General features: G+C 39.2%; 1 long non-coding RNA gene across 1 annotated transcript in view; it reads left to right on the forward strand.

Moving 5' to 3' along the window:
- Window positions 1-6,800: 6,800 nt before the first annotated feature.
- LOC122800046 overlaps window positions 6,801-15,016 on the forward strand; it is a 593,061-nt gene continuing 584,845 nt past the window's right edge. Inside the window, exon 1 of the long non-coding RNA XR_006364524.1 lies at window positions 6,801-7,017. This is a non-coding gene — a long non-coding RNA (uncharacterized LOC122800046). The remainder of the gene's footprint in view (window positions 7,018-15,016) is intronic.

Raw genomic sequence — 15,016 nt, forward strand, 5'->3', positions numbered from 1 at the left:
CAATGGTTGCCTTTGGGAGATAAATGCAGATGTCCATTTGTGCACACAACAGCATTACAAGCTCTGCAATGGTTGCCTTTGGGGGATAAATGCAGATGCCCACTTGTGCACACAACAGCATTACAAGCTCTGCAATGGTTGCCTTTGGGAGATAAATGCAGATGTCCATTTGTGCACACAACAGCATTACAAGCTCTGCAAGGGTTGCCTTTGGGGGATAAATGCAGATGCCCACTTGTGCACAGTCTCCCATCCAAGTGGATTGTCTATGCTTGTGTCCTAATTTTCCTGGTGATAAGTCACCATTTGCCAGGAAATTACTTTCTTCAATCAAGCTTTTCCTGATGATTGTTCTACTGCTGGATCTTCAGACTTCTGTTTATCTTTATAATGATGCTAATGAAACTTGCCCAACCCTGCATTTCTTGTCCTCTTGTTCAGTCACTGCTGTATACTCTTTGATCTCAACCTGCTGTCCCACCATTTATCATGTTATTTTTCAGCTCTGCATTTCTTTTATCTGAGCCTGTTTTCTCATCTAGTCTGCTCAGACTTTTCTCCAGCATTGCATCTCAGTTTGGCTACTAGACTACCCTTATTTTGACTTACCTAAGTCGTTACTGCCCACTTCTTCATGCTGGCATCTTCTGCTCCCATTTCTTGCCTGGTTTTAACTGAGTCTATCATATGTAACCCTTTATTACTTGACTTCTTCCATAGAGATGTCTAGACTCAGTTGTAAACATTTCTTCTCACTTGCTGTTTCTTAGCACATCCCCTTACTACTGGTGCTTTGTATCCTGCCCATACTTTTCTTAATCTGTGTCCCTGTCCTGCAGCCCTGTTGACAATGCCTACAAATATACTATATTTCTCATCTTTGTGAGTTCCCTTACCAGGCTCCTCAGCTTCCTACAGACCCCACTGTAACCCCCATATGCTCACAAGCACATGTCTTTAAACCAGACTGCCATCCAGCGCCCAGAACACCTCATCCTTCTCTCTGACTCCATTCCCCACCAACTTATGCAGCTCATTTGTTTTATTTGCTATCTAAGCTCAAGATTTGAAAGAAAACAACTCAGACAGTTTACAAATAGATTAAGCACAAAACAATAATGTTATAGTGAGGCAAATATGTTTGTTTAAAACTAAAACAATAAGATTCTGTCACATAGCAACTGTTTTAATAGCTGTTTTTCCCTCTGAAAAAAACACTCATAACTGAATTATTTACAGCAGCCAGTGACTGGAATGAAAAGTTAAGATTTTTTTCATGTTTTTGCTTTTTAAAGCATGAATCATTTACTAGCTCTGACAACAGATATTAAGTGAAATGCAACATACTTTTATAATGAATCTAACTTGAACATGAAATGATTGAAGATTTCTTCATGCTTTGGTTTGTATGGCATGAAACTTGACAATATGTGTTCATTAAAAAACAGAACATCTTTTAGTAATGAAGCTTAACTGTAGTTGTACAGGTTATTATATTAAAGTTTTAATAACCGAGTTCGTTTGTTTATGATTTTAAGACAAACTTCCTTGACAATTATCTGTACTTCCTTTTATGTAACTAGTTATAACATTTGTATGTAACAGTATTTCACTTGCAATGTATGTTGAGATTTCCCTACTGGTTTTCTCTAAAAATAGGCCTTTACAGTGAAATGTTGCACACTTAAGGGACCACCAAGTAACCTCCATATGGGTACCCTATTGTGATCAACAGCATAACCCAGTTTTTCACATTTGTGGGAATTATTGGAATGGTCTGCGGCACTAAACTACCTGATTTTTTTGTAAAGTGCAAGTCTCTGAAAATGATTGCGAACTCTATGGTTGAAATTTGCTTACTTATTTGATATATGTCTCTATTTAAAATCTGTTCTAAATGATTCAGGCACTTTTTTTATACAATATATTTTTTATTTATATTTATTCGCCAGGGTCCATTGCCAACACCTTCAACAGTTTCTTCACAGAAACCATCCAGGCCCTTGCTAACAAACTTTAACCCACTTGTCCTAACACTGAAACCCTTAAACCCAGTGACAATCTCTCCTTTAGCTTCCAAAAAGTTCCGACTTCACTCATTAGGGCCCTAATTAAAAAATTCAAACCAACCACCCTTTCAGCTGACCTCCTCCCTGCAGACTACCTACAAAAAGCTGCTGATGTCATAGCATACCATGTCACTATTTTGATAAGCAGAACCATAACTGAAGCCACTATCCCCTCTATCTTGAAAATATCCAATGTGATACCACTCCATAAAGGTGGCAGCTCCGTTGAAAGTTCAAACTATAGACCAATAGCTATCTTTCCTCCTCTGGCTAAAATTATGGAAAAGTGTATCCATAAACAACTCTTACACTACCTTATTCAAAATAATCTTCTGGCCAACTTCCAGCATGAATTTAGACCACAGGACAGTGCCACCTCGGCCGTCCTCTCCTTTTCTAATGTCATAAATTCCAACTGTAACAACAACAAACTATCTTCTGCCCTGTTTCTCGATCTTTCCAAGGCCTTTGACATGGTTAACCACCAGCTATTCTTACTTACCCTAAATGAAATATCCCTAAACAACCATGCTACACAATGGTTTCAGTCTTATCTTAGTGGAAGACAGCAGACTGTCCTTTGGCAGGACAAACTCTCTCTCCACCCTTCTTCCCATTACCCTTGGTGTCCCTCAAGGCTCCATATTAGGTCCTTTTCTTTTCTCCCTCTTTATCGATGACCTCCACACTGTAATCCCAGATGCAACCTGTATACAATATGCCGATGACTCCACCTTAATCTGCTCAGCCTCTACCCCTACAGATTTCCTTAGTTTAACCGAGAAAACCTTTAATACAGTGGAAAACTGGATCTCTAATCAACAGCTGATATTAAACCCTAATAAAACAAAGCTATTGCTCTTCTCCCCTACTCGCAAATCCTCTCAACCTTTGTTTACTATAACATCTAACAATGGGACCATAATCTCACCAGATATGTATACCATACTCCAGGGTGTTATAATAGACAACAACCTCAAATATGATATGCATGTAAACCAAATGATTAAAACCGTTAATAAAAAACGTGGCTCCCTATACAAAAACAAACCTTTTCTCACCCCCCTAGCTAGGACTGCCATTGCTGGTTCCCATCTGCTTTCAACTCTACACTATGCCTTACCAATACTCACTAACTTGAACAAAACTGATCTCAGCAAACTCTCTAGCTGCTACAATCAAATTGCCAGGTTTGCCACAGGAACTCCCTACAGGGCACACCATTGTCAAAGCCTACACCTCTTAGGTTGGCTAGAATTCCTCAGGCTAATTCAATTTAATCAACTTAAGCATTCAAGGTTATTAACCATCCAGAAAAAATGCCCTCCCTTCAAAACATTATCCATCCCTACAGAAATGCTAGGTCTCTTCATTCCACCACAAAACTTTTAGTTCAGTCTGTTAAAGCTAACAACCTATCTGGAGAATCTTTGTTTACAAATTCAGTAGGTAAAACCTGGAATTCGCTCCCATCTGACCTTACTCTGAACCCCTCCCTTAATCAGTTCAAAAAAAATCTAACCCAGTATTTTAAAACTCACTGGTTATGTCCTTGCTCTAACCCTGACTAAAGCCTCATAGATTCATAGGTAGGTACTAGGCTATTGGCCCTAGGGCCTATATAAGCCAAGCCAAATGGTACCCTGGCTTTTGCCACCCAAGAAAATTATTTTCCTGTGCCCCTGTCAAGCAGAGCCACAGAAGTGATCCCCAAGGTGAATTTCCTATGTCCCATCCAATCATCAAGAGTTTTCTTGAAGAGTGCTAATGAGGAGCTTAGTTTGATATAGATAGGTAGTTTTTCCAGAGTATGGGAAGTCTCTGGGACATGAATCTATACCTCCAGCATGTTCTGTTTATTGTGGTGACAAAGTTTAGGTCCCTAGAACATGTAGCTCGGAAGGATTGGGATTTCTTTACGTGGAACGTGTCCAACAACTCCGGGTTTGACATAGCTTTGTATGTTAGGCAGAGATCGCCTCTGAGTAGGCGATATGTGACAGAGTAAAGCTGGTATTTTTTGAGATGGTCTGCGTAGGGCATCTGTTTGAGGCCAGTAATCCTCTTTGTGAGGTATTTCTGTGGCCTTTCCAGTTGTTGTAGATACCTTGTGAGGTACATACCAAAAGGGGCATTGTACTCTATAATGGATCTAATGAGTGATGAGTAGAGGGGAACAATGATCTCTTTTTTCCTGGATGAGAAACCTTTTGTGATGAAGTGTGCCACGTAGAAGGATTTCCTGACTACTGTGGTCGATGTGATTATCAAAGTAGTGACTACTGTTCACCTGTGACAAAAGGTCTCTTATCACACTTTGGATGTTAAGTAGACTACTGCCTATGTGGTAGTTCATGGGTACAGAGTTTTTACCAAATGGGATGACAATGCACTTTTTGGCATTGAGCTTGAGGCCATGGCTTTGACACCAGGCATCTGTCTCAGTGCGGCCCTTTTGTAGGATGTCCACATCGTTAGGAGATTTGATTATGGCTCCTAGTTTGCAGTCATCTGTGAATTTTGTTAGCCAAAGACCTTCTGTGTTGGCCTGTACTTAAGAGAGGTAGATACCAAACAGAAGAGGACATAGGACTGAACCCTGTATTATGCCACTTGCCACTGGTTTGAAGTTGGATTTAGAGTCTGCTACTTTCAGAGGGTGGGTTTTGTCAGTGAGCCAGTTGGCAACCCATCTTGTGACATAGGGATTTATACCTAGTTTAGTGAGTCTGTGTATAATTCCAGAGTGGGGGATGATGTCGAAAGCCTTGGCGAGATCTAGATAGGCTGTGTGAACCACCTTACCCTTATCTGCAGCTTTAATGACCTCTTCAAAGAAGTCTATCAGGTTTAAGAGACATGATCTGCCTTTTACAAACCCGAACTGGGTAGGGTCCAGAGTTTGGAGATTACCAATTTCATTGTTTATAAGTTCCATGATGATACGCTCCATAGCCTTGCAGACCAGGCTCATCAGGCTAATGGGGCGGTAGTTCCCATGGTCCATGGTGGCTCCCCCTTTGTGGAGTGGGATAACCATTGCTGTGCACAATTCAGTGGGCACAAAGCCTGAGGTGAGGCTGTGACTGAACATGGTACTTAGATGGGGTGCCAGTTCGTTCTGTAGTTCATGTAGAACACAGCCTGGGATGTTGTCAGTTCCCATGGATGCTGTGTTCTTGGCTTTGGAGAGTTTGTTTTTTACCTGTGCAGCTGTGATTACAGGTACTTTGAATTCTTCTGGTATAGAGATGGGCTGTTTAGGGGATGAGAGAGGGGTAAAGTTAGCAGTGAACCTATCTGCCAGGATGTTGGCAATATCAGTTGGTTCTGTATATTTAGTGCCATTGCACTGTAACTTAGAGCAGATCTGAGTGTTGCCATTGAGATTCTTGACATAGCTATAGAATGCTTTGTGGTTGTCTTTAAAATAAGTGGCGATTTTGTTTTTGTAACTAGCTTTGGAGGATTTTATGAGGGATCTCAGCTTCTTACTGAGGCTGACCATGGAGTTCTTCCAATCATGGGATTTTACTCTTTTTTGCAACAGTTTCTTTCTTCTGTTGTAGAGTTTCTTTACAGCAGGGGACCACCAGATTGGCTTCCTTTTTTTGGAGGATAGCATCTTGGTTCTGTTAGGGATTGCACGATCCATGCACACATGTAAGTGCTTATAAAGTGCAATTGTATATGATTCAGCAGTCGTATCTCTATTATCCATCAGCATAGGTGTCGTGAAGTTTGCCACTTCTGTCTTAAGAAGTGTGAAGTTGGCTTTGGAGAATTTTTTTTACGGTGGTTTCCTAGTAGGGGGTGGGGGTGGGATGTGGATGTCTAGGGTGATTTGCTTGTGGTCGGATCCGACCAATGAGGAATTGACCTCTGGTGTGGAACACCGGTTGCCCATGTCGGTAATGACCAGGTCTAGGATATTGCTGCCCCTGGTGGGGGTGTGGATAAGTTGATCCAAGGCATTGGAATGTATGAATTGCAGAAAACATTGAGCACAAGAGTTGGTAGATGAGTAGTTTTCTGAGTTAATGGTGGGGTAGTTGAAATCGCCCATTATTAGGGTGTTAGGTTGTACCCTAATATATTCCAGTGTATCAAGAAATGAGGAGTGGGAATCCTGGGGCATGGTGGGGGATCTGTAGCAAGCTACAATTTGCATTGCAGTCTTGCCAGAGTCAGTTGCACTTGAATAATCTCAGATGCATTATGCTGAGCAACTAACCTGGAGGTGTGGATATCCTTAAGAAATATGGACACACCTCCGCCTTTAGTGCTTTGTTCCTGCAATTTCTTATTCATAGCAACTAACCTCTTACACTACAAGGTTTGAAAAGAGAAACTGTAATATCTTTGCAGATACTCTGTATATAAGCTGCACCTATAGGTTTGATAAGAGAAACTGTAACATATTTGTATATATTTCTATATATAAACTGTATTCTTCATAAGCTTGAAATGTGAGACTGTAACTTGTATGTTAATACAATATGTTTGTGCATATACTGTAACTTGCTTGTCTTTATCTGTTTGTAAGTTTGGAGCTTTTTTCCCCTGGCCTCTGCTGAAAATGGACATGTATCCAGTCGGACTATTCCGGTCAACAAATGTAAAATAAAATAAATAAATGAAATAAATAAATTTAACGTGCATGAGGGATTAAGTTAGTATTTGTATTAACAGCTCTACTATTTCCTTCTGTTTTTAATTCTAAACAGATAAACCAAAGTCTTTAACAAACGTGCCTGTCTTGTGGCTACAGTGATTCCCAGAGTCTTAATTGCTCTCTACCTTGGTAACCTCTGCTGTCTGGTAATAACCCACAGACTGAAAGTGATTTCCAGTTTCTCAGTATTGTTCTGAAAAGGTGCCAATGTTCTGGACTGAAAACAGTGAAACAAAAGGTCATATCGGGGATGTCCCAAAAAATCATTATATAGTAAGTCTGTTGCATTTATGTCTTACACAAAATTATTGGTACATTTCTGGTGAATGTTTTTTTTTTTCTTTTTCTTTTATTTAACAGGTATGGCTATAAAGGAGCACATTTTATCGCCAGTGAAGCTAATATGTTTCTGTAATATTTTGAACAGCAGTATGCTCAGCATACAGATTTTTAAAGTAATTTGTTTATGGTTGATATACAGATCATCTTATTTTTGTGTGTGAGAAAGCAATTTCTGATTTTTATTTATTTTTTTTTTTTGAGAAGATGCAGAAGAATACATTGAGAGTAACATTTACTAAAGTCATTGACTGACGTGTCAACCTTTTAGATGCAAAACTATGTGAAGCAGATGGATAACTAATTTATAGCACAACATATTTAAATGATGGCTATTAATACTTTTTTAGCTGCAGACAATATGCATCCTGTTCATCTGAGTGATGATCTTCTTCCTTACGGGTATTCCTGCTTGCTTTGAGACTCACTGCTAGAGGTGTGGATAAACTGGAGAGTTGCACAGCAATGTTTACTAAGCTCTTGAAACAGGATATTCTGAACAGACATACTGATCAGTACCAGAAGGCATTATTATCAAACATAGGAAACAATCCCACAACACAAGGTAGCATTTTATATATTACTTCCACGTATAGTTAATTTCCTAACATTTTTAAGGGATTTAATTTGTAGAATGTTATATTTCCTCACCAGTGATCCACATTTATATACCAGGTGTTCTCCAAATAATAACAGACAACACCACACTTATGTGGTACATTAACAAGCAGGATGGAACAAAAGCCTACCACCTGTGCAGACTAACCTTACTGATATGGGACCTAGCCTTTTGACACAACATGTCCCTGCAGGCATCCTAAAACAAACAAGCAGACCTTCTAAGCAGGACATCTTCTCCACAGCACGAATGGGTGTTGGACAGGAATGTCTTCCTGGACATTGTCCACCAGTGGGGCACTCCTCAAGTAGACTTGTTTGTCTCCCCCCAGAACAAGCAACTGCTGACCTTCTGCTCTAAGACCTACTCCCCTCTAGCTTGGAGAGTAGACACTTTCAGCATTTCTTGGAAGGGAAGGTTTCTATATGCCTTTCCTCCCTTGCCACTAATTCAGAAAGTCCTCCTGAAAATCAGGAGAGACAAACCAAAATTCTTGTTAGTGACTCCCTACTGGCCAAGGCAGCACTGGTTTCATCTACTTCTCAATCTAGCTAAGAGCAATCACCACAAGTTACCCTACAAGGTGGACATTCTGACACAACAAAAGGGAACCCTCATCCATCTACACTTGCAGATGTCACTGACACTGTGGGTGATAAACTTCTAATTCCCTTCAGGCACCACTACTCAGAGGACATGATTTCAGTCCTGAGGGAGGCTAGGAAACTTGCTACAAGAAAATCATACTTAGCTAAATGGGAACATTTTTTAAAATGGTGTCTGGACAAGTCCAGGGATCCATGCATAGCTGATCCCCCCCTAGTTCTTCCCTATGTGTGTCAGCTAGTAAAGGGCGGACTCTCTTACTCTTCAGTTATAGTTCAGATTTCAGCAATCTCAGCCTGCCTGCCACTAGACCCTCCCCTACTGGCCAGGCTCAACGTGAAGCTATTCTTAAAAGAGGTCTTACACACCAGACCTCCAAGAAAGCCTTTCCCACCACCATGGGACCTTAACTTAATTCTGGAAAAAACTAACCCAATCTCCATTTAAACCTACTAGTGCAGCTATGCTGCAAATGTGCACATGGAAGACAGTAGTGCTAGTAGCTATAACTTCAGCCAGAAGGCTGTCTGAATTACAGGCCATAATGGCCTGCCCCCCCATACACTACCTTACACAAGTACAGGGTAACACTAAGAACTAACCCTTCCTTCATGCCAAAGGTGATCAACGACATGTTCTTAAACCAATCTAGTCATCTTCCCACCTTCTACCCCTCTCTTACCAATGATGGTGAGAGAATACTCCACTCCCTGGATGTACATAGGCAGCTAAGATTTTACCTATACAAAACAAAATCCATTAGAAAATCCAATCAACTCTTTGTTTTCGTCCACCCCAGGGCCCTGGGCAAGTCAGTTTCCAAACAAACCATCACATGCTGGATTAGGAAAGCCATTTTCTGTGTTACTCACACCATGGCAAAAAGCTCCCACAAGGAGTCAAAGCTCACTCCACCAGGGCAGGGGCACCCTCAAAATCCTTTTTAAAAGGTCCGGACACTGCTTCCATACTGGAAGCAGCCACATGGTCCACCATTCACATTTTCACCAAACACTACAAGTTAGACAATGTCTCCAGAACATGGGCAGGATTTGCCAGGGCAATCCTGCAGGGCTTTGTGGAATCAGCCTCTTCTGCCTCCACCCTTCCTTCCATCTAAGCTGTGATACTCTCCCACACCAAGAATACTGTAACACAGGAAAAGAAGGACATAGAATAGTTGTGTAAAATCTTACCATAATCATAGATGTCCTTCTCTTCCATGTTGCAGTATTCCTTCCCACCCACCAAAACCCCCTTATCCTCTCTCTCTCTCTCTCTCTCTCTCAATCACTCATATCCTCAGGTCTCTTGGGGTCTACACCCTATCCTGTGATCTGTGTAACCACACAATGGCTCCTTGACCCTATGACTGACATCACTGGCTACTCATCCTGTTGGGCCTTCAAGTTCTGAGGTCTGTGCCTGCAGATGTCACATTTCAGGTCCCTGGTTTATGGCCCTACGCGTGACGTCCCACACAACTACAACAGCCAAGCTGAAGCTTTTGTATAGGAGCCGATGTACAGGTCACCTGAGGTAGAAAATCCCACACCAAGAATACTGCAACATGGAAAAGAAGGACATCTATGTTTATGGTAAGATTTCACACAACTATTCTTTTTAGGTTGTTCTAACTGGTTTACTATTTTATTGTTTTCAGCCTGTCTGGTTGTTCATTATTTATTTATTTGCTTATTTGTTGTTTGGCCGTTACATAAACCAGTGCTTATGGGGCCTGTTGAAGCATTTGTCTACTATATTACACCCACAAGAGTGCAATAAGTGTTTGTATACATTTGTGTATTAAATATTTCTAGATGCATGTCTCAACTATTGTCATGATTATTAGCTAATTATAAAGTCTATTACTTTACATATGCCATTTGAGTGCTATGTCTGAGATTAAAAACATGCTGGGTCTTGTTAACTGCATTGTGAGTGGTACAGTGGTGCATAGCTGTGCAATTCTTTTTTCTAAGACATGTAATAGGAGTCTGAGAATGGAAATGGGTCTATAGTTTCTGACGTTTTGACTGTCACTGTCTCTGAACAGGGTGGTGGGTCAGGGCTATCACCCAATTAGTATTTGTCTGAGATTGATTTAAATTGTATGGTGAAGATGTTGGTACTGCCTTGGTCATTTGGGAATTTTTAATTTTATTTATTCATTTATTTGTTTTTTTATTTATTCTTCTGCATTTGTGCATTGTAATTTAGTTTACCTGAATGGCGCTATTGGCATTTATTTCTCAGTTCCTCATATATAATGAGTGATTATGTGTTGCCTGTTTACTTCTACGACTCCCAGGCAGCCTCTGTGAACTTCAAGATGAGAGGCCACGGTGGTGCTGTGGTTAGTGTTGTCACCTCACAGCAAGAGGTTCTCCGGCTGGGGTGCCTTCTGTGCGGAGTCTGCATGTCCCCCATGTGGTCATGTGGCTTTCCTCTCACATCTCAAAGGCATGCTGTACGTGGATTGGACACTCTAAATTGGCCCTAGGTGTGAGTGCATGTGTGTGTGTGCCTTCTGTGGAAGGTTGGGCACCAGGCTGGCAACTCGACACCATAAAACTCCACTGCCAATCATGAGCAGACAAATGATCCACTGTGGTGACCCCTAACCGGGAAAAGCCAATAGAAGAAGAATTTACCAAGGGGAGGCATGAGGATTTTTTTTTATTCTGATTAATGTGGTAGGAACATTTTTATCAATGATGGATATAAGGGGGTGTCTGAATAAACTAATGGTCATTTCTAGTGAGTAAAAATGTTTTAGTATTTCCCTGGTGATTGCTTGAATATTAAGACAGACAGTCTTCCGAAAAAACAGGTATAGCTTCACAAATCCACAGACCACACCAACTATTTGTATGAGGATTTCTTAACGCAAAATTTGTTTATTCTTCCACAGTATAAAAACACGTTTTCGCCACTCGAAATACAATGGCTTCTTCAGAGAAACGTTAAAACTTTTTAAATGTTGGCGCTCTTTATACAATACGAATTTGCATGCTCCGTGTAGAATACACGTCATTTCCCCTTCATAAAATTTATTGTATGCGCATACAGACTCTCAAAAAAATATCCTAAACATACAAATTGAAAATGGACTATCCTATCAATTCATACAACTCCCTCCATTCAAAAATAGCATTTAAAATAATACATAAGAGACTTCAAATTACCTGCCATATACATAAACATTATTACTTTTACAAGCATATATATAGTATAGTCTTTAAAATAGTAGCTGTATATCAATCAACCTAACTCCTATACTATTAACTCCTCTTAAATATAAGGAATATATCCCATAAGTGTATGAAAGTAAAAAAATAAAAAAATATATATAAAAAAATATAATAAATTAGAAATGTGTTTACTAAATACACTTAGAGCCATAGAAATATGGCTTATTAAAAATCCCTAGTGTACACTAACCCCATATCTAATTGACTCATCAATTTGTCTAAGGTGCTTTTACTTAAACAACTATAGGAACGAAAGGGCAGAAATAGATAAAAAATTATATATATATTTGGGCAAACAACTACACAGTTGTATACCCAGTGCACTTCCTGTGGAAGTACTACCAATAATTAGTTGTTTGCCCAAATATATATATAATTTTTTATCTATTTCTGCCCTTTCGTTCCTATAGTTGTTTAAGTAAAAGCACCTTAGACAAATTGATGAGTCAATTAGATATGGGGTTAGTGTACACTAGGGATTTTTATAAGCCATATTTCTATGGCTCTAAGTGTATTTAGTAAACACATTTCTAATTTATTATATTTTTTTATATATATTTTTTTATTTTTTTACTTTCATACACTTATGGGATATATTCCTTATATTTAAGAGGAGTTAATAGTATAGGAGTTAGGTTGATTGATATACAGCTACTATTTTAAAGACTATACTATATATATGCTTGTAAAAGTAATAATGTTTATGTATATGGCAGGTAATTTGAAGTCTCTTATGTATTATTTTAAATGCTATTTTTGAATGGAGGGAGTTGTATGAATTGATAGGATAGTCCGTTTTCAATTTGTATGTTTAGGATATTTTTTTGAGAGTCTGTATGCGCATACAATAAATTTTATGAAGGGGAAATTACGTGTATTCTACACGGAGCATGCAAATTCGTATTGTATAAAGAGCGCCAACATTTAAAAAGTTTTAACGTTTCTCTGAAGAAGCCATTGTATTTCGAGTGTCGAAAACGCGTTTTTATACTGTGGAAGAATAAACAAATTTTGCGTTAAGAACACCTCATACAACTAGTTGGTGTGGTCTGTGGATTTGTGAAGCTATACCTGTTTTTTCGGAAGACAGACAGTCTGTATTATTAGCCTGTTCCAGTTCTCGATTAGTAAAGCTTTTATTGTGGGGGAAGGGGACATGATGTATATGGATGTGCAGTTATTGAGGTCATTTGGTAGGGTACCACTAATGATAAAGTTGGATCATTGTCTAGTACAAATCCAGTCTAGTGTGGGCTGTTTAATAGTTTTGGGGTCAATCCTGATACATGAGTTTATTAGTTTTGAGTAGCCTGGTGTTTGAATATTATCCATCATTGATTCAGTTTGTATAGAACAATGGAGTCTCTGAGTAGAAGTAGGTTATTGACATCGTTATTTGGAAATCATTCAAGGCAGATAAGGTTTTGTCAGCTGATTTCATGTGAAGATAAAGAACACCAACATGAAGGTGCTTGCTATGATTGTAACCAGGGAGATTCAGCTCCAAGGAAATGTTTGGGTTAGATGAGGTGCAAGTTAGCAATAACCGAGTCTCTGGTCATTATAGGACTCCATCAGCTGTATCAGAAGTGCAGTTCTGTCTGACTATAGTGTAGTTTGATAACTGGAATTGAGAGTCTAGGATTGCAAACTTTAGCCTTGTTTCAGTCATGGTTAATATGTCAAGTTGATTCATCTGGAGCCATGTATAATTGGCTCATCTTGTTTCATATGCTTATCATGTTCATGAGTAAAATCCTTAAGCCTTTATAAAGTTTTGAATGATTAGGATAACAGGAGCATGCATCGGGTCTGTCTTTGTAAAAGAGTTTTGTCTAGGATGTCCTGAGCACAAAGTACTAGAAGTAATGTGATAAGATGTAAGATACATGGATTACTGTGTGTTGATTGTAGTGAAGTAGTGCATCTAGGTATCTACTGTTTATTTGTTTATTTCTTGTGAGGAGGAAAAGGTATTGTATTATGGAACTGTAGAGCAGTGCAGGGTCAATGCATAGGTAGAATGCTGGTTGTTCTGGTTTTGGTGACAAGTACAAATATTTGTAGAATAAAATGTGAGAGATAGTGAATCACTTCTATAGGTTTGGAGTAATGTTAGGAATAGAATAATATTATTGTAATAACAAGTTCCAATGTGAGGTTCATTATTAGTGAAATTACCTGTATGCTTTGACAGATTATGTAAGTGAAAGTCTGTTGTAAAGAAGGGTAGTAAAGGTTAGTTAATTGTGTGTCTTTAGGTGGGTTGAGATTCAAATCATTCTGAGGAATGGGTAGGAAAGTAAAAATGTGATTGATCAGGATAGCTGTTGGGGAATTTGTGGGTGTGCAGGATGCGAGCAAAGCAGGCCACACCACAGTCAGGTCACACCTGCAAAGTAGGCAGTTGCTGCTAGGTAACAGTAAAAACAAATTTAGCAAAAGGAAAATAATGACCATAAACTGCAGCTGGTGGAGGCATAAAGCCTCAAACATATGGCTTAATATACACAGGCTTCCTATTCTGTGTGATTAGGTAGGCATGCTTTGTCTGTGATGCAGTTGGTATGGCTTACATTTGGGGAGCCCGTAAGTAGAGCTGTGCTGAAAAAATGGGGAAATCAAGCAGTGACATTGTCGGCTAATATACTAGCTAGACAGCAGAGCCAGGAAAAAAAATGCACTTCAGCAAAAGAACTGCATAATGTAAAAACAGTAAGAAATCAAGGAAGCTGTATAAACCAGTAATAAGAGCAGTATTTAGTATGTGCTCATATATTCAAACACTTCACTCTAATGGCATATTCATTAATACATGCAGTAATACTTCACTGACAATGAATCATTAGCTAGTTAGAGATTCAGTCACTGCAAACACCAATTCTGTTACTGGAAATATACCTGCTGCAAATCCAAAGAGTGGCCCTGTTTCTTAGAAAGGACAGTGGATGTAAATGTGCCTGATAATAACCTAGTAAATTTGATGAAAAAGAAAAAAAAACAGCAAAGTAAAAAATGAAATTAGTGTAAACATGAAAATGTGCACTGTGGGTCAAACAGCTATGCCTGGGCAACACACAAGCACAATCCTGTAGCACAAGCACTTCTCTGAGAGGCTGCACTATTCTGAACAGCATATGGTTCATGTAATCACTATTGTGTCCCTTGCTAAGTATTGCAAAGATACCAGAAGTAAGTCCTGCTGACATAGGTCACAAGCTTTAACCAGCCATATAGCTTTCTCTATGACACTCCATTTCATTAGTATGCTACGTTACGCCTCCCAATGATGCTTGACTGTCCTGTTGTTAAAAGGTAGGTTCAAACATTATGACCTTTTGGCCTTCAAGACCTTTGAGTGATGCAACACCATATTCATATTTTTTATTCTCCATGTATATGTAATATCTATGTCTATATATCTCTGTTTATTTGTATTTACATCTTAATCGCT

Source organism: Protopterus annectens, chromosome 4.part0, assembly GCF_019279795.1.
Source record: "Protopterus annectens isolate FY-2018-M chromosome 4.part0, PAN1.0, whole genome shotgun sequence".
NCBI classification, from domain to species: domain Eukaryota; kingdom Metazoa; phylum Chordata; order Ceratodontiformes; family Protopteridae; genus Protopterus; species Protopterus annectens.